This window comes from Xenopus tropicalis, chromosome 5 (genome assembly GCF_000004195.4).
Source record: "Xenopus tropicalis strain Nigerian chromosome 5, UCB_Xtro_10.0, whole genome shotgun sequence".
Lineage (NCBI taxonomy): Eukaryota > Metazoa > Chordata > Amphibia > Anura > Pipidae > Xenopus > Xenopus tropicalis.
In genome coordinates this window covers 18,820,568-18,839,540 of record NC_030681.2, presented here as the reverse complement: position 1 = coordinate 18,839,540, position 18,973 = coordinate 18,820,568, and the positions used below count along the sequence as shown (strand labels likewise).

Below are 18,973 nucleotides of genomic sequence, written 5' to 3'. Positions count from 1 at the left end.
TGCCATTGAGCCCTATGGGAGACTTTCCTTGGGCCGGGTTGGAACTGCAGAGTGCCATTGAGCCCTATGGGAGACTTTCCTTGGGCCGGGTTGGAGCTGCAGAGTGCCATTGAGCCCTATGGGAGACTTTCCTTTGGCCGGGTTGGAGCTGCAGAGTGCCATTGAGCCCTATGGGAGACTTTCCTTTGGCCGGGTTGGAGCTGCAGAGTGCCATTGAGCCCTATGGGAGACTTTCCTTGGGCCAGGTTGGAGCTGCAGAGTGCCATTGAGCCCTATGGGAGACTTTCCTTGGGCCAGGTTGGAGCTGCAGAGTGCCATTGAGCCCTATGGGAGACTTTCCTTGGGCCGGGTTGGAGCTGCAGAGTGCCATTGAGCCCTATGGGAGACTTTCCTTGGGCCGGGTTGGAGCTGCAGAGTGCCATTGAGCCCTATGGGAGACTTTCCTTGGGCCGGGTTGGAGCTGCAGAGTGCCATTGAGCCCTATGGGAGACTTTCCTTGGGCCGGGTTGGAGCTGCAGAGTGCCATTGAGCCCTATGGGAGACTTTCCTTGGGCCGGGTTGGAGCTGCAGAGTGCCATTGAGCCCTATGGGAGACTTTCCTTGGGCCGGGTTGGAGCTGCAGAGTGCCATTGAGCCCTATGGGAGACTTTCCTTGGGCCGGGTTGGAGCTGCAGAGTGCCATTGAGCCCTATGGGAGACTTTCCTTGGGCCGGGTTGGAGCTGCAGAGTGCCATTGAGCCCTATGGGAGACTTTCCTTGGGCTGGGTTGGAGCTGCAGAGTGCCATTGAGCCCTATGGGAGACTTCCAAAATCATGCACAGAAGTCAGAAAGGTTTTCCCGCTGTTTACGATCGTTCAGATACGAAAATTTTGTGACTTTCGGATCGCCAATACGATATTATTGTGACTAATACAATTTTTTTCGTAAGCATTTTCGTGACATTTGCGATCATCAGAAATTATCGTATCTAATCCGAATTCTACCCATTTCGGGATTTGAACTTGTACTTTGATGAATCAGCCCCTACGAGTAGACATAACTCTGTTAAAGGGGTGATTTACCTTTAAATCAGCTTTTAGTTTGTGATAGAATGGACTATCCCTAGCAACTTTGCATTTGCTCTTCATGAATTATTTTTTTTTAACGGTTTAAATTTATTTGACTTCCTCTTCTACATTTTTCCAATGTTTAAATGGGGGTCACTGACCCCCGCATCCAAAATAAAACTATTGCTCCGGGAGCTTACTTTTTTATTCTAGTCACTTTTTATTCCTTTTCTTTCAGTCCCTCTCTTATTCAAATTCCAGTGTTTCATTCAAACCAATGCCAGGTTGCTAAGGTAAACAAGACCCTAGAAACCAGATAGCTGGTGAAATCCCAAATGGGAAAGCTGCTGAACAAAATGCTAAATAACTGGAAGACCACAAAAAATAAAGAATGAAAACCAATTGCAAATGGTCTCAGAATATTGCTGTCTATGTTAGTGACTCCAAACCAGTGGCTCAGGGGCAACATGTTGCTCCCCAACACCTTGGATGTTGCTCTCAGTGCCCCCAAACCAGGGAGTTATTTTTGAATTCCTGACTTGGGGGCAAGTTTTGGTTGAATAAAAACAAGATTTCCTACCAAATAAAGCCCCCTGTAAGCTGATAGGGTGCATAGAGGCTGCCTAATAGCCAATCTTAGCCTTTATTTGGCTCCTCCATGAACTTTTATGGTGCTTGTGTTGCTCCCCAAGTCTTTTTACGTTTGACTGTGGCTCACAAGTAAGAAAGGATGGGGACCCCTGGTTTATGTCACGCTAGAAGTTCATTTAAAAGGTGAAAAACCCCTTAAACCTCCTCTAAAAATGGCATTGCTGCAAAGGCTCCAGACATGAAACCAGTGCTTGAGCATTTTGTTTCATCCTGATAACCTTCTTCACAACAAAATAAAACAATCACTTACACTTACCGAATTCATCTTTGTCTGTTTCATCCCCATTTCTTCCAGTGATCGATAAATGAACAAGAAGAAAACAAGCCTCTCAAATTACACTGTTTCTACATCAAAACAGCCGAGTCTAATGAACTGGCCACTATGTCATCATCTCCATACTCAGGCTTGTGTCTGTGTCAGACAATACAAGATGAAATGTCAACAGTTATTTTCTGAATATAAACCTTCTTAGGCACTTAACAACAAAGTGGGATAATAAAAATATAAAATACATGGGGGCTTCCTTTGTCAATATTGCAATCACTTTGGTCCTTTCCAAACCCCACTTGAGTCCCTATAGCTGTTTGACCCTCTGTAATCTCTTGTAAAGACATTCAGATCCTTGCTGTGAATAGCTTGCCTTTCAGTCAAGTTACGTGTCAAGCCTGCTGCCATTACTTTTAGGTAACCTTAGTAATTTCTCTCTTCTATTCTTTTCCAGTGTGTGAAAGGTAAAAGAAATGACATTACGGCAAGTTCGAACCCCTTGAGATCACACCATGCATAACAATGCCATCAAGGAGAACCAGCAAGAACATGGAACAAATACTGAGTTCAATAACAGTTTTCTCTCATTTAGGTTCTGCCACTTGGACTCTGTAAAAATTGGCCTTGGTTGGGCAATATATTACTACTGAACTATGCTGGCAGTTAATGAAATGAGCCAATGTCTTTATTTGCTTTGAGTCATGACCATCTACAAGCACTTAAGGGCAGTGACAAATGGGGATATTAGTCGCCGCGCAACAAATCTTCATTGTTGCAGGCGACTAATCTCCCCGCAATGCCATCCCACTGTCTAGAATATAAATACCCGGTGGGATTGCATACGCAGCGCTGCGATTTGCCGAAGTCGCCCGAAGTTTCCTTTCAAGGCAACTTCGGCAAATCGCAGCTCCGCGTATGCCATCCCACCGGCGATTTACATTCTAGACAGTGGGATGGCATTACGGGCTGCGACTAGTCTCCCCGTGTGTCAATGGTAATGTCAGCTCATGGAAGTAAATAAAGTAGGAAAACCTTTGTGTAGATGTACAGTCCCACAAGTAAAGTATGACTATACCAATTTGTATCCATTTTTGTCGTTTCTTGACCATGGAAAATGATGGAATAAATACACTGACACCTATGCTAGGTTATAAACCTTACAGATACCCTATAAACTGATTAAACATGGAGCATTACTGGTAACTTCCCCACTATTTCAGAGCTCATTAACCTTCCTTTTCCTACCTGCCAACCACTGTTCCCTCTAAGCTGTGCGCGCGCACACGACTTTCCGAACCCGCGCACACAAATTAAAATAGCGCGCACAAAAATAAAATTTTTGCCTAAAATGATTTTTGCCTTTGGAAATAACTCAGACGTCTCCTCGGTCTCCCGCCCTCGTTACCCCGGCAACAGGTACTTCTGGCTCCTGTCCGGTGCTGAACGTGCTCCTTGCGCGCACCCCCCCCAGACGTCCGTCCGTGGGCAAGTACGCGCGCAGGTACGCACGGACACTCTACACATTGCACCGGACAGGAGCCAGAAGTACCTGTTGCCGGGGTAACGAGGGCGGGAGACCGAGGAGACGTCTGAGTTATTTCCAAAGGCATTGCGCTGTGGGAAGTGCTGGATGGCACGTCATGAGGACCAGGTAGGTGTATACAAGTATGTACAGCACAGTTACACTGCCATCCCAGCTAACATGGAGATTCTGCTTTGGTAGTGCTGGCTCAGCAGCAAACAAATCAATGGGGGATTAATAACTTTGGCATCAGGCTTCATTTTTACCAGCCAGGGGGCAACCGTAGTTGGAGATGTGGCATAGGCACACAATGTATAGTGAAGGTCCTTCACTGAAGGAATGCTAGGTGAGGGGAAAGACAAAGTCCTGTCCTGATTTCTAAATGTGTAAATCCTTATAGGCAGTTTTCGCCCCAGCGAATTTTCATTTCAGAATGATCAATTTGCAGAATTAGCAAAATTGATGGACATTGGTGCCACATTCTTAGCTTTGAGTGCAGATTGTGAGCGTGGTTTTAGTTTAATGAACAATCTGAAAACGAAGCAAAGGAACCGTTTACAGTTAGAACATTTGGAAATGCTGATGCGTATTAAGAGTAACCTTCAAAATGGAGGCACGATAGATCTTGACAGAATTTATTCAGACTGGATAAATATGAAAGATCGCAGAGAAAAACTGTGAAAACTAAATTACTCTTAGTTTCGAAATGCTACCTATAAAATATAATTACACGTTATTAATAGGTATAGCATTTAACAATGAAACTTGTTTGAATAAACAGTGTTATTGATAACTGAAATAACATCGTGTTTTTGTAACTTGATTTAGACAAACTGAAAGACCTGCGCAAAAATGCCCATAACTGAACTCCAACAAACATTCTGTAGCGCACAAAAATTTAATCTTGCTTTAAAATGCGCACCGATGATATTTTTTGCGCACACAGCCTATAAAAATTAGAGGGAACGTTGCTGCCAACCACACAGTCTTTTTTATAAGGATTTTGGGTGTCATGTAGACCAACTCTTCTGTTCTCTCTCTTTTATGACCACTTCTCATTCCTATTTTGCTTTATATAAAATTTTAAACTAGATATTGTGAAAGTGAGAAACTGGATATACTGGTGTGGAGAAGGAACAGGATTAAATCAGATGAATAGGGGGGCCAGAAACTTATCGAGTAGTACTGGCATCATCAAATGTAAAATCGGTGGCACTATTAAATATGTTTAATAATGCAAAAAGAAACACAGTTGGCTGAATCACGTAAGCAATGAAAGCTATACAATAAAATAAAAACTAAAAAAAAGGCTGCAAACCTGATGCAATTGATTAAAAATGGATGGAATTATTGTACTAATTGAAACCATTTATTAAACGTATTTGTGGAAGTTCAAGAAGCAGCTTTGGACACATAGTTGTGCATGGCATGGGTGCATCCATCTCACCCATTTCCGGACTGGGATTCGAAATAGGCCCTGGCAGTTCAAAAACACAAAGGTGAAAACAGCCCCACCAGCGCAATAAACAGCAACGGTCTATGGCATCTTACAGCAGCCCCTCTGGCATTTACCAGAACCCACAGATTGCCAGCCTGAGCCTCCTATTCTTAATCGTGTGCCTATTAACAGAATAAAACCCTACAGCTACTGGCACCATCGAAGGTGGTGGTAACTCTAGGGTTCCAACAATGGGCTGCACCAACAGATGGAGCATATTGGAGCCTAGAAATTCAGATCAAGTGTAATTTTGGTGCTGAATGCAGAACTAATGTAACCTGAAATTTGTGTCTGTTTTGCATTGGGTTTGAGTCAAAGAGCAAGCACAGTTGCACACGTTTTGATGCTTTAGCATCAGATGCAATGCCCCCACATGGACACAATTACTGAAAATGTTGCATTGTGGGTGAAAAAACATGGCAATTTGTCTTCAAAAATGCACTTTGCACACTATACAAATATACAGGTTTCCCTTTATAGGCTTATTGAGCTTGCATTCTGGTTGAGGGAAACAATAGTTTTTGCAAAAAAATAAAAAAATCCCCCAGCCATTACTAGGCTGCCTGCATGGGGAGGGTGCACCCGGTGTAAACAGAAACATATAATTGTTTATACAAGAGTAGTGTGTTATGTTTTTTCAATGGCAGCAATGGCAGGGGCTGTTTTCTTTTTTTTTTTTGTACTGGAATGCAGACCCTATTAGGCATCATCTCTGATGGGGGAGCCAATTACAGAGTGATAGGTGCACTTTAAGTACATTTATTTGATGAGGTTTGTTTCTTAACAAATCACTGCCCCTAATATTTATAGTACAGGTATCAGACCCCTTATCCGGAAACCCATTATCCAGAAAGTTCCGAATTATGGAAAGCCCATCTCCCATAGACTCCATTTTAATCAAATAATTCACATTTTTAATAATGGTTTCCTTTTTTTCTGTAATAATAAAACACTTGTACTTGATTCCAACGAAGATATAAATTAATCCTTATTGGAGCCAAAACCTATTATATATATTCATATATATATATATTTAATCCTATTGAACAATTACTGTTTATATAATTTTTTTAGCAGACTTAAGGTGGGGCATCCGAATTACAGAAAGACCCCAGGTCCCGAGCATTCTGGATAACGGGTCCCATAACTGTACAATATGTCAAACTCTGTTATCATTATCATGCATACTGGCTTCTATTCCAACAACTGGATTCAAAACCAGCATCGCTAACCATAACTATATTTACTGACTCACCATTATTGATATTAATAGCTTGAAGGGTCATAATCACATCTTGAACCTTTAATCTCAAGCGTGACAAATGCTTGATGATAAATCTAAATATTATACTGCTGAATTTGTTCTCATAATACCTTAATCCTCAATGCCTCATCTTCTGCTTACATTTAATTGGATCTTTTTTTTAGGTCAGATTACTGTATTAGCCTCAACCTGCCTGAGCAATATTCTGTATGCTGACCTGCGGTACTGAGCGCGTGGCACTTGACTCCATGACTGTCACCTTGCTCCGGGTACTCGGAAGGAAGGGGCAGCTGATGTCCAATGCAAGGAATTCTTCTTTTGCAACCTCTGCTACTTCATTGTAGCAAAACATTGTTCCTCACATAGCTGCCTGAGCGATGAATAGCACTTTGTCTGAATGTTCTGCCTAAGTGCTTACCTTCGACAACAGGGAAGAAGACCTGATGGACCTAATGAAACTATACAGCAAGAGATGATAAGTACCTCTTTATCACCGTCAAGGATTTTAATTTTCTTATATTAGTGGTGCCAACAGCTCGGTACAATATATACTTTATAAGTTCTACACACAAATAACCTTCAAGGCTGCTCAGTCACCTATAAATGTCAATGATGTGAATGATGGTAACGAGAACAGTGCCTGCCACTTTTACTGATTATGTCACATATTTCTCAACAAAGGCTACAATATGTCAGCCTATTGTATTCAGAAACATTTGGCTGGCATTTAATTCTAGTGATGAGCATTGTCTCAGATCTGCTTGCTGATTAAAACACAGTTGGGCCACTGCGACGGGAATACTTTTACTAGGGAAAAATGTGAAATGACAAAAGGATTTTTAAAAAAAAAAAAAAAAAAAAAAAAAAGGGAAACTTGAAATAAATAGAGATTAGTGAAAAAGGGCACAGGTTGATGGAACTTGCCTATTGTCTTATTCTACAGAGCTACAGAAATATATGAAGCCAGAGTTGCATTCAATAGCCCGCTGGCAAACAGCTCACAACTCTATTAAGATTTACATTGAACTCCCCAACAATACCAGCAGCACAGCCTAGGAAAGACATTGGTTCCCTTAACCACTAAAGAGCTGTACATATATATATATATATGTGTATTAGAAATGATATACATTATAGCTATGTGTTGTAGTGTGTTTGTATCTATATCATAGGTGCCCATCTATTCAGGAACCCAAAATGTCAAATTACCCAAGATGCGTATGGCAAGTAAAACCTTTAGCTGCCAGTCCAATTGCCAGATATGGATTAAGGAAAAGAAGGCTACCTCTTAGACACTTAATGAAAGGATGAGCAGGTAAGCTACATGCCCTTACAGGGGTTCTGTCATAGGAAAACAAGTTTCTTTTACAAAACACATCAGTTAATAGTGCTCCTCCACCAGAATGCTGCATTGAATTTTGTTTTTCAACAAAGCAAACAGATTTTTCATTTTGAAATTTGATGTACGGCTACACAAATTCTTAGTTTCCCAGGTGCCCTCAGTCATGTGACTTGTGCTCTGATAAATTTCCGTCACTCTTTACTGTTGCACCGACAGTTGTAGTAATGTCACCCCCATCCCCCCCAGCAGCAGATCAGCAAACAATGGGAAAGTAGGGATATAGCAGCTCTCTGACACCTGTATTGCTAAAAGTGGTAGATATCAGAATAGCACTCAATAGTAAGAAATCCAAGTCTGACTTGGGACTCCTCCAATTACATGGGAGTAGGAGAAACAATAGGTTAGCTGAAAGCAGTTCTAATGTGTAGCGCTGGCTCCTTCTGAAAGCTCAGACTCAGGCACAATGGCGCCTACACACTGATACCACAACTTACACATGGAGCAACTAGTAGAAGCTACAGAAATAGACAATGCTGATCATTTACTGATAATTGTCTCTGTGTGTTTTAGTGTCTACGGAAGGGTATTTTCTGGTGTTTAGTAGCTGCTACTAAGTAGCCCCGTGTCTTCACCCTTATTGGTTCAAGAATAAAAATGTAAATTATAGAATGAATTAATTTATTACAATTTAGTAATAAAAGCCACACCATGAAATCATGACAGAATCTTTTCTTATAGGAGAGACCATTATCTATGCATTGAGTCCATCGGAGAGACATTCCCAAGGGGGTTCTGCTGTTGAAATAAAAGGCTCCAGAGGTCCTACTTGTTGTGGGACGACCATAACTACCGCTTATCCCTTCCTGTGATGGGATTCCGACTCCGAGCGCAAACTACATAGTTCCGATGTAAATGACTTGAAACGCAGCACTGAATTACAATTATGTAACATGAGCAGAAATGGTTATGACACGGCTCGATGCAATGTCAGAGCAAATTACAGCGCAGCGATGCTTTCCATGGCAAGCCGTGGCAGCGCAGTGATCACTGTAGTCACCAAAAAACATGAAAATAGTTTCAGCGGTGACAGCATTTCACGGCAGCGTGAGGCTTTAACTGGTGCCTTGACCTACAGGCCACACACTCTAAAGTAAAATGTGATTAGGACTCCATTGCAGCTTAGCCCAGGAATCCTCCGGAGAAGAGACTTTGTCAATCACGCTGAACTGTAGTGATAATAAGTGATGGCTCTGTGATGTGTTCACTACACAGGGGCCTCTGGGGTGTGAATGGGAAGTATATTTATCTAAGAAGCCTGTAATATAAAAGAAAATTCATATACATGGATTGTGCTGTGCAATGACATACAAGCTGATCGAGCGGCCTAAGTGGCTGTCTGGCTAGTAGTGTTGTAAATATATTCCATTTGCATGCATATAAGGAATGTATAGTATCTGTACAGTGTAAAGAAAATAATATGCATATAAATGTATAACGGGGACGCATGCCATTTAAAGCACAGCTAATTCTAACTGTGAATATAATCACAATTATCTACTGCCATGCACTTAGCTATAGACTAGGGCTGTCCAACTGGAGGCCCATGGGCCGGATGTGGCCCTCCAAAGGGTTTTTATGGCCCCCAGCCTCCATAGACTTCACCATGACATTTTAATTTAATCTGGCCCTTGAACGTACTATATGAGATTTAATTGGCTCACTGCATGTAATAAGTTGGACAGAACTGTTAGAGACATAAATTAAGACACCAAATTGAATGTTTTAGAAGGATTTGGCCAAGCTTGGAAAGCACCTGCAGAAAACACTTCTAAAAGCAGAGAAAAGGGTTTAAAATAATGATTTCATGGATACCAAGGCCAGCAATAGATATAAATAGAATAAAATCACGCACACACATTTAGGGTTGCCATTGCCCCAGGCTTTAACCTGGATAGTTTGGTTCTCTCTGTCTTCTCCAGTTTTCCAGATAAGGAAATTTGGACAGGACTTGTCTTGAGTGACGTGGTATAATGAGCCAACTCATAAAATGCCACCATCCACCTCCAGACTGGCAAAATCAGAAAGGTGGCAACCCTACACACAATGCACTACTATGAATTGGTAGAAGAGTAGCCATGTCAGCACTTTTGCAATTTACACTCATTCTTTATTTTAGTGGTTACTGAGATATGAGCAGTTTTATACAGCTAGGCAGGCTTTCAGCTCAACAGACCAAAGCTGTTGAAGAATCCATGTCCTAAATGTCTATGCACATTCTATATACCTTGTATTCAGTTAACCCTTGGGTCATTGACCCTCAGATGTGGGCAATTAACCAGTATGTCCCCTACTAAATTAATGCAGGATCGATACTGTGCTGAGGCCTCTAGCCAATTTATAGTTGTTATCCATCATTTTTGTTTAAAGAATTGTACATATAAGAAAGTTTTATACCCATTACTTGGGCCAAGGACAACCAATGTTCTGTAGAACCTCCTTTAAATCCCTCCAGCTGCCAGTTGGGCAGTTTAGTTATAAATAAACCGCAGTTATGTGCCCTGGAATATAACCTGACACCTTTAGTTTGGATCAAAAGGGATGAATTTATTACGTTTCCAGGCAAAGAAGGATCTACAGTGGAATTTATAAAATATTGACGTGACGTGATGAACAAGTGGATCAGTACATATGAGCTCAGACAATAATAGTTGTTGCTTAAATGGTTTCTAGTGAATGTGGTGATGTGTAAGAGCATGGGCTTTGATAAATGCCTCCGTATACTTTACTTCTTAATGCCATTATTACGAGTTGTGATCTGCAACATGGTGACATTTCCACTGCAATGGGTGCCTGATGTTGGAATGCTCTGCGTTGTAGCCCTTTCGATATTAGAGGCCCAAGAATAGTAATTTGTGGGTCAAGAAAAACTCAATCCGCAAAACCTTAACCCACAAAATACTGCATTATAGGAGCCGCACCTAACCCGTACCCACGTCTTTCCGCTCTGTATGCTATTTCTACATGCGCCTTAGGTTCCTAGCCAAAGGAACTTCCGGAGCAGAGAACAGTGTACTTCCCCAGTCTAAAAGTGGCCATACACGTAGCAATTCCGATCTTTCCAGCGACCATCGGTAGCAGGAAAGATCATTTGTTTCCCCCACTGATGTTCAGGGCTGAATCGGAGGAGGTAGAAATGATAGAAATTCTACCTCCACCTGCCGATTCAGCCCTGAATGCAGTTTTGTTCGGGTGCCTTCAATGGCACCCAATCAAAATCTTTTAACGTGGCCGATCGACAAGACGACCGATATCTGTAGCCTTTGCGATATCAGTCATCTTGTCGATCCGCCATTCACACACCGAATATCGTATGAAATGAGGACCCTAACCTGTCTGACCTAAGGGTAAACCTAGGGTAGCCACCTCAGTTTTCGGGCTGTCTGGGTAAAAACTCCCTGCCCGGTTCTGCAAATTAGAGAAACCCGGCAGGACTCTCTTAGGTTAAAAGCTTGGCCGATTGCCACATCATAACCCTGCCCCTGCTGTCATCAACCATGCCCCCGATATCAAGTTTCAGATTCATTCAAGCTTTGGTATCATGACTTTCCTTGGGCCAGGTTGGAGCTGCAGAGTGCCATTGAGCCCTATGGGAGACTTTCCTTGGGCTGGGTTGGAGCTGCAGAGTGTCATTGAGCCCTATGGGAGGCTTTCCTTGGGCCAGGTTGGAGCTGCAGAGTGCCATTGAGCCCTATGGGAGACTTTCCTTGGGCCGGGTTGGAGCTGCAGAGTGCCATTGAGCCCTATGGGAGACTTGCCTTGGGCCAGGTTGGAGCTGCAGAGTGCCATTGAGCCCTATGGGAGACTTTCCTTGGGCCAGGTTGGAGCTGCAGAGTGCCATTGAGCCCTATGGGAGACTTTCCTTGGGCCGGGTTGGAGCTGCAGAGTGCCATTGAGCCCTATGGGAGACTTTCCTTGGGCCGGGTTGGAGCTGCAGAGTGCCATTGAGCCCTATGGGAGACTTTCCTTGGGCCGGGTTGGAGCTGCAGAGTGCCATTGAGCCCTATGGGAGACTTTCCTTTGGCTGGGTTGGAGCTGCAGAGTGCCATTGAGCCCTATGGGAGACTTTCCTTGGGCCAGGTTGGAGCTGCAGAGTGCCATTGAGCCCTATGTGAGACTTTCCTTGGGCCGGGTTGGAGCTGCAGAGTGCCATTGAGCCCTATGGGAGGCTTTCCTTGAGCCGGGTTGGAGCTGCAGAGTGCCATTGAGCCCTATGGGAGACTTTCCTTGGGCCGGGTTGGAGCTGCAGAGTGCCATTGAGCCCTATGGGAGGCTTTCCTTGGGCCGGGTTGGAGCTGCAGAGTGCCATTGAGCCCTATGGGAGGCTTTCCTTGGGCCGGGTTGGAGCTGCAGAGTGCCATTGAGCCCAATGGGAGACTTTCCTTGGGTCGGGTTGGAGCTGCAGAGTGCCATTGAGCCCTATGGGAGACTTTCCTTGGGCCGGGTTGGAGCTGCAGAGTGCCATTGAGCCCTATGGGAGACTTTCCTTGGGCCGGGTTGGAGCTGCAGAGTGCCATTGAGCCCTATGGGAGGCTTTCCTTGGGCCAGGCTGGAGCTGCAGAGTGCCATTGAGCCCTATGGGAGACTTTCCTTGGGCCAGGTTGGAGCTGCAGAGTGCCATTGAGCCCTATGGGAGACTTTCCTTGGGCCGGGTTGGAGCTGCAGAGTGCCATTGAGCCCTATGGGAGACTTTCCTTGGGCCAGGTTGGAGCTGCAGAGTGCCATTGAGCCCTATGGGAGACTTTCCTTGGGCCAGGTTGGAGCTGCAGAGTGCCATTGAGCCCTATGGGAGACTTTCCTTGGGCCGGGTTGGAGCTGCAGAGTGCCATTGAGTCCTTTGGGAGGCTTCCAAAGTCATGCACTGAAGTTTCAAAGTCAGAAAGGTTTTTGCGCCATTTACGATGGTTTGGATACGAAAATTTCGTAACTTTCGGATCGCCACCACAATTTTTTTTTTTTTGTATTCAAGGCTACCACAATTTTTTGTACGTCCAAGAAAAGAATTTTCGTAACATTTTTGAACATCAGAAATTATCGTGATTAGTGCGAATTTTTTCCAATCGTACGAAATTCAGACTTTAATGAATGGGACCCATAGTGAGGGCAGTTGAAGGGTCTCTGCTAAGGATATCAAAAGTGTATTTATTCTGATCCTGCCTGACTCCAACTGACTGTGGTAAATGAAGAGAGAGGGTTGTCAGCAAACGGCCAATGGTTGCCCGAGGCAATCTCCTTCCCCTGCTCTCCAACTCTGCGGCTCACTTACTGAACACTGAGTATTGATTGGCATTATGAGTGTTGTCAAACACCGAGTGCAGCCCTGTAGATCTGTAGGGCAGGTCATCAGAAATAGCATTCGCTGCTACGGGGGCAGGAATTCAAGGCCTCCCAGACACTTTCCAGAAACAATTTATTGACACTGATCAATCATTTAAAAACTGCATTTAGAATCATGTTAATAACCCAGTGCTGTTAATTCTGCTTGTGGCCCAAACAGAAACACAGAGCCCAAATAGAGCCTTAATTCAGCACTCTCCAGGTTCCACTATAAAATGCTTTTATTCATAAAGTGCCAGGACAGAACTAGGGGTAGGCAGAAGAGGCACCTGTGAGGGGCCGCTAGGCAGGTACCTCTGTTGCCACCCCAGTCCGGGATCTGTTACCCCCATAATTGATTTTCCGGCGCTCCCTCCCTTCGTGGCAGGGGGAGAGGGTGAAGCGGTGGGGGTAAGGTGGCCCCCTCTGTAAAGTGCAGTTAAAAATAACCCTATATAATACAACTAGTGATGAGCGAATCTGTGCAAGACTATTATGACACAACCGCAATCTATTTGACATTTTTTTCAAGCAACCTTTTTTGACGTGACTATTTCCTCACAAATTTTTGCACCCGAAATGAGAAATTTTGCTGTGAATCCAATGCTGGCAAAAAATTTCGCTCATCACTAAATAAAACACATTAAGAAAATGGATTACCAGGGCTGTATGCATACTTCACGACTAAAGTGCAACTATAACTCCCTTTAATTGCCCAGGAATCCAATTATACGCATTATATCTGGATAAGTTAAGCAGTGCAACACCTGGACTTGTGAACAATTGATGTGATCACATTGTTAGGCTGACTCTCCACCTTTGGGAAATATTATTTGCTAGATAAATGAGAAGTGAAGCCGTTTACTATCTGAATATTTTAAGAACTGCGGTGTGCAGAGTGGCAGTAACAGATTTTAATAAGGACTGATTTGCACACATTGATTTCTGCACAAAAGAGGGAATTATAGTTGCACATTACAAGGCTGATTCACTCCACGCTATTGTGAGGTGTTATGTGCTTGATAATTGAGAAGTGAAGCGGTGTAGAATCTGAACTTTTCTTTAAACTATGGCTAATGCCACACCATCCGTATGGCGTATATTTTCGGCAAGCCCATACCCTCCTACCTGTGCCTGCATCTGAATGAATGGAATATGGTCGGGTTCAGGCACATGTAGCCGATATCCGCCAAAATACGCGAGACTTCATATTTTCGGTGGATATCGCCTACATGTACCTGCACCCGAGCGAATTCCACTCATTCGGCACAGGTAGGGGCATTTTTGAGCATATGGAGCGTATTCTCAGCAAGAGAGAAAAATACGCTCCACACGCTACGTGTGGCATTAGCCTATGGGGTGCTCACTGGCAAGTGTAGAGTGTCAGTAATTAATTTCATCATTGACTAATTGGCACACATGGATTCCTGGACAATGAAAGGGAGTTATAGTTGCACTTTAGTCATGAAGTAGGCATTCAGCACTGGTAATCCATTTTACTAATGTGTTGAATTATATAGGGTTATTTTCAATTGCACTTTATAAATAAAAGCATTTTATAGTGGAACCTGGAGAGTGCTGAATGAAGGCTCTATTTGGGCTCTGTGTTTCTGTTTGGGCCACGGTAATGATAATAGGGATTTTCCAGCACTTTTGGGAATATGATCAGTGTATCCAGTCGCCTTTTGTTTTTAACTAAAAAAAACAAACCATGCATTTGCTACAAATGCCACAATTATGGGACAACATTAATTAAGTCTTCAAATGAAATGCAGAGTAAATACTGGCTGGCCTCCAACATCTGGACAAAAAATATTTTTAAAATGCTTAAAACGCAGGGGGCAGCTTCATGATTGGTATTTGATTTGACGCAAACAAGTTTCCAAAATGCAAATGTTTAAGATTTATTAAGGGCAAAAAAAAAAATATAAAAAAATCCCCCCAAAAAACCGGATCAACAAAACTTGAATGTAAAAATACAGCATCTAAAAGCTGGCGATTTCATGTAGAAATCAGACATTCCCTGTTTTGCTTAAAGGGGAGGGCATATGAATTTTGTGTCACAGCCTCATTGCACCCCCGCCTGATGGTTAAATAATTAGTGTTGAATACAATTTCCCTTGTTTGCTATAGTTTATACAGGAGCAGTGGCCAGCCCCATGTAGCTTTCACCTCTCCCAGCTACAGTCAGGTGATCCCAGTGGAGCCTATAAAAGGGGCAACCATTTAGGGGTTTTAACCTTGAAAGCAAGTTGTTAAATGTATATTGAAGCAGTAGAATTCTTAATGAATCAGATAAACGTGAGTGTAGGACTGGCCCCTGGGGCGCCCACAACCCCCAAAGGGGCCCGTCGTGGCCCCCGCACCCCTCATTGCCCACCCAACTCCATCATCTGTAAGCTCGTGAATTATAGTTACTTTTGGGTGCGCTGTGGGAGGGATAACAGCAACTGTCGGAAGCTCTGGGTATTGGGTCTGGGCTGGAGGAGCCCTCCGGGTTTTCCCTGCTGGCCCAGTCCGACCCTGGCCATAACATGTACGCCAACACCTCATAACAAGAAATCACTACGTATGACAGCTAATTCCCCCACAATCTCCCCTTTTTGCTTGGGCTTCAAGGAATATCGAGGAGAGCAAGTAAGCATTCACTCTAATTCTGCCCCTAATTAACCTTGTAAAAAAAGGTCGCTGTTCCACTGTTTTGCTCCTCTCAGGCAGGTTGTAATAGAAGATTAGGAGGATTATGGGAACAAAAACCAATCTGCAGTCAACTACACCTCCAAAGAAACTGAGGAAACTCTTCCAGAGAGCGTTGTTCTAAAATCAACCACTTCATATATCATGAGAAAAATACAAGGATCCATTTAGAATTACACAAACAATTTAGTGCACATTTTCCACCCTCAATGGAGTCCAAAACATGTATTTATATTTAGGCTTCTTGTGTTTATCATGTAACATAATGCAAGGTACAAAAGGATCAATATTAACATCATATTCACTAATGTCAGAAGTGTACTATACCCGGCATTCTATTTGAATTCTTCTATAGAGATGAATACATCTTTGAAGATCACCAAAGAGGATGATTAGCTAACTAACTGATCTGACAAATCCTCTTAAGAAACTGCTGCATTTTTTTTTTTTTTTTTAAATGTCAACCATCTACAATTATGACTATCCCTGAGTGTCGTTAGGCATCGCAGAGCGAATAGCTGCTGGCCCTCAAGGCAGGAAAATGGTTCCAAATACAATTGAATCATGGCAACCATCAATTAAAGGCCTTATATATGTCTCAACGTACGTACTTCAAGACTGAACAAAAATGGAATCGTTTATACAAGCTTTGGAGATACATGTCATCATGTGAAGAAGTCCATGTATCAAGGAGATAATAGTGGGTGAAAAAGTTCATGCTAATATAGGAGATGTCATGATTGAGCGAGTGAATACAATTGCTGTGTTTGGTGAAAGAAAGAAATATATTGAAGGGGAAAAGCCAAGATGAGACAGATGATTTGACAGCAAAAGGGAAAAAAATATTCCTAAATGATTTGGTAAAAGCAAATTATTATCAGTGTTGAGGACTAACGCAAACATCCTCTTGAGCTATGGAGAAGTATATGCAAATAAACAGCAGCTTCAGTCACAAGGTTCTTTCTTAACAAAGATAAATCAGTAGATGAGGACACATGCACATAAACAGCTCTTCTTCTTCATGTGCAGAAACATCTCAGGTCCAAAAGTGTAAGAATAAAACAATGCCTAAATATTTAGCACCAATCTATCAATGCAATGAAAAATAATGACATTTGTACAAAAAAAAAAAATCCCTATGTAAGGAGAAGTCTTAAAAAAAACACAGTTTTTTACCTAATAAGGCACCTATTCCTTGATACCATCTAAAATTTACCCCCAGCAGAGGTGTGGCTCTGTGTGGGGGAAAACAATACAATCACTGAGACATGACCAAGCAGGCTGTCCCATGTTCTCTCGGTGATGCTTTGCTCTACCAAGTGATAATAGTGCCTGGTTCATCTTCTGTCTGCTGGGGTTGGCTGCAGGCTAAAGGCTGGAAAGTCCAGTCTTTAAAGAAGCATTTGTCACCACTGATGGGCAAAACCTTTAGACAGTTGCCCAGGTAAACTGTCACAGGCTGTGTAGCGCACTATTACATGGCATGATGGAGAAAAAAAATCTGAAATTTTGCACTTTGAAGTAGCTTAATAAATGACCTTTGAAGAGTTGGTGCTAACTTTGCAAAACGGATAACTTCTCTCTGTCGTACAAAACAATTACTGGGTAAATTTACCTAAAGCCTAACTAAAGTAGGCTAGAAATGTTGTACTTTATGTATTAGGCAAAGGCAAACACAGCTGTTTAGCAGTGAAGATCTGTGCCACTGAATGTGCCGCAGTAGCTATTCCGGTCAAGCTTGAGTAGAATCATTGCTCCTCGTACATCCTTGGAGGCCATTCTCATTGAGAAGCTTGCTCGCAATCCAGGTCTAGCTTGAGTGGAATCATTGCTCCATACACATCCTTGGAGGCAATCCTCAATGGGAAGTTTGCTGTGGTCAAAGTGGAATCAGTGCTCCCCATACACCCTTGGAGAGCATCCTTATTGGGAAGCTTGCTTTTTTAGTTGAGCTTAAATGGAATCATTACTCCTTGTTCTCTTGGTGGCCAACCTCATTGGCATGCTTGCTTGCTATTCTGGTCAGGCTTGAGTAATATCATTGCTCCTCATAAATCCTTGGGTAAGGCTTGAGTAATATCATTGCTCCTCATAAATCCTTGGGTAAGCTTGCTTGCTATTCTGGCCAGGCTTGAGTAATATAATTGCTCCTCATAAATCCTTGGGTAAGCTTGCTTGCTATTCTGGTCAGGCTTGAGTAATATCATTGCTCCTCATAAATCCTTGGGTAAGCTTGCTTGCTATTCTGGCCAATCAACATCAAAGATAAAGTCAATTAATTTATAACAAACGAAGGAGAATCAAAAAGAAAAATATAAGAATAAAATAACGAATGGCTAAATCAATACATCTATAAATAGAAAAATTTACCAAGTGAAAGGGTGAGGTCCGGGTGTAAAGACCCCGGACCTGACACATGTGTTATAAGCCAAACGAAAGTCAATGAAATCAATTTAGCAATCAGGATTCACTCACCCGGATCCCAAAGTGGTTCGGGTGCTCAAAGCCCCGAACCCGCAGCCAGCCTTGAGTAATATCAGTGCTCCTCGCACATCCTTGGAGGACATCCCCATTGGAAAGCTTGCTTGCTTTTTTAGTTGAGCTTAAGTGGAATCATTACTTTTCATAATCTTGGAGGCCATCCCCACTTGGGAAGCTTGCTTGCTATTCTGGCCAGGCTTGAGTAATATTATTGCTCCTCACACATCCTTGGAGGCCGTCCCCACTTGGGAAGCTTGCTTGCTATTCTGCTTGAGCTCAAGTAGAATCATTGCTTCTCATACATGGCAGCAGATTCTGCTACTTGTTCACAGAACTTATACAAAAGTGCCAAATGTTAAATTCTAATTATACTTTTTACTACTTTTGGTAGAACAGGAATATTTGTAGACACTTGTAACCCTAATTGCAATTATGGAAGAAATGCTACAGATAGGTGATGGGCGCTGAAAATAATAAGCACTTTAAACCTCGGTGAAAACAGTTTGAGAAGAGCTGATTTACAGTATGTGATAACTGAATCTATGCCACAGGTCTTTTCCACAATACTAGAGATTAATCTGCCAGTCTTATTAACATTAGCACAAGATAATAGTCATTGCAGTTAAACCACATGCTGGGATTTCTAACAGAAAGCTTTGGGAATGATACAAACAAAGGCATCTCTACACAAGGAAATTTAATAGGCAAGCTGTTGCAGTAACCCCCAGCATTTGAGCTCTGAATTGTTCTACACCCACTTAGCTCTAACATTTAACATGAGTTCTTTATTGTTTAATAACTGCAAATTATATGCAATGAGACACTTAGAC

At 42.7% G+C, this 18,973-nt stretch overlaps 1 protein-coding gene across 1 annotated transcript in view; it reads right to left on the bottom strand.

Moving 5' to 3' along the window:
* camkmt (calmodulin-lysine N-methyltransferase) overlaps positions 1 to 18,973 on the bottom strand; it is a 237,027-nt gene that overhangs the window by 133,649 nt on the left and 84,405 nt on the right.